The sequence below is a fragment of the Alligator sinensis genome, unplaced genomic scaffold (genome assembly GCF_000455745.1).
Source record: "Alligator sinensis unplaced genomic scaffold, ASM45574v1 scaffold569_1, whole genome shotgun sequence".
Lineage (NCBI taxonomy): Eukaryota > Metazoa > Chordata > Crocodylia > Alligatoridae > Alligator > Alligator sinensis.
The window spans coordinates 2,455,620-2,457,648 of NW_005841914.1; positions in this window are offsets into that span (position 1 = coordinate 2,455,620).

Genomic DNA, 2,029 nt, shown 5'->3' on the forward strand with positions numbered 1-2,029 from the left:
AGGGGCCTCAGAGGCCTCCAGCCACACGGGAATCCGGACTCCCAGCCCGTGCTGTGCAGCACCGTGCCCTGTCCCGCCCCCGGCTCAGGCGCTGCCCGGCCCCGGGGCAGCAGGACGCGGCTGCGGGCGGGGGGGGCAGCAGAAGGTCCCGGCCCCGCGGGGCAGGCAGGCAGCTTCTCCCCGCACTTCTCCCGCCTGCCCGCCCGCACCTGCCCCTGGCCCTGGCCCTGGCCCTGGCCGGGCGGAGCTCGCTCCGGAGCAGAGCCGGGGTAGCCAGGACAGCAGCGATGGCCTCTTGCCGGGGAGGGCAGGACAGGAGCAAGAGGCTCCTTTGCCAAAGGCCCAGCTCTGAGCAGCGCTTCTCACTGCCTCCGTGGGGGAGATGACCCCAGGGTCAGCGCAGTCTCCAGGCAGGAGGGTTTGGAGTCAGGAGAAGGCAAACCCTGAGCTGGGCTATGGCATCGCCCCAGATGCTTGCAAGAACCAAGGCAGGGCCTGTGGCTGCCTTGCACCAAGGTCCCTTTTGCCACAAGGTGAGAGGGAGCATCCTATCCTGTATGCTTGGGATGTGGCAGGTGGCTGCTCAGAGCTCTGCTGCCTGTTGTGATGAAGTCCCCACCCCATTAGCCCTCACCGCTGAGGACAATTAGAGGACATAGGGAAGGGGGAGGTTTAATGAAGTTTAATTTGGTGCAAGGGGGTCAGTTCTCAGGGAGAACTGGAGGCTAAGGGGCATGAAGGAAACCCCGAGCTACAGGCCTCGCCTTCCAGCCCCACCAGTGCCCTTGCATGCAAGCTCTGCTGGCACAGGGCTGGCAGCACTGACTGGCACGGGAGCTGGGCCTTGTTCAGCTCCATGCCAGCTGAACGCTCCCAGGAGACGAGCCAAGCCCGGCTTGGCTGGAGAACGTGAGTGCGCCTGGATACAGCCCAAGCTGAGACATGAGCTGCCTGATCCATGCAACGGGGCAGGAAGCTGCGCTGGGGCCCCTCCAATGCTGCTGACCCTTGTGGTTGCATTGTCAGCATCTCCCGGGCTAATGAGACACGAGGCCCATGGGGCAGCCTCAGACTCGGGAGCCCCAGATGTGTCCCTTGTAACCCATTTCAGCAGAGCAATGTGCAGAGAAGCTCTTCCACATTCACAGCTCCTCAAACCTCAGATGAGCCCCGCGGGTGAAGGGCCCAGCTGCTGTCAGCTCCCAGCCCTCGCTCTGCAGCTGGAGTGGGTTTTCCCCGCGGTGTCTGCTGTAGCCCAAGGATCTGAATTTCTCCGCTTGGGCATTTTTTTCCCCGCTCTTTGATGTCACATTTGGTCTCATCTGAGCTGGAAGAGCCCATGCCCCAGAGCTGCCTGCCTGCGTGCGGATGACAAAGCAGCCACGAGCTTTTCCATGGGGGTCGGCAAAACCCTCCCTCGGTACTTTCAGAGACGGCAGCAGGGCACTTGGAGAAGAGACGGGCAGCAGCTAGAGGTACGTGCTGCCAGGGTGGTTAACGTACACGATTCCCCGTACACGGCGCCTGCATCCTAGCCCTGATGCCTGGTTTCCGCGCACCCGGCTCTGCTAATGCACCTCGTTCCTGCCTTGTGTGCTTCGGAAAGACTTGGGTTGAGTCTACGCTGCAAAGTTTTGCTGCCGTCACTCAGCTTCGCAGGTCATGAAGAAAGTCACCCCGTCCCCGTCCTAGCCATGCTTTCAGAAGCCCCTGTGTCTTGCCACCCACGCTAGCAAAAGAGCCCTGGCATCCACACCTTGAACACTGTGCCCACTTCTGGCCCCCACCTCAAAAAAGACATAGAAGACGGTCCAGAGAAGGGCAGCAAGGACGATCAGGGCTGTGGAGGGACTTCCATGTGAGGAGATACCGAAGACGCCAGGCCTGTTCAGGCTAGAAAAGAGATGCTTGAAGCGGGGGCATGAGAGAGGTTTACAAAATACTAAACGGTGAAGAGAAAGCAAATAGAGACGGTAATATTTACTCTCTATCACCAGACAAGAACTGGGGGGGGGGGGGGGGGGGGGGA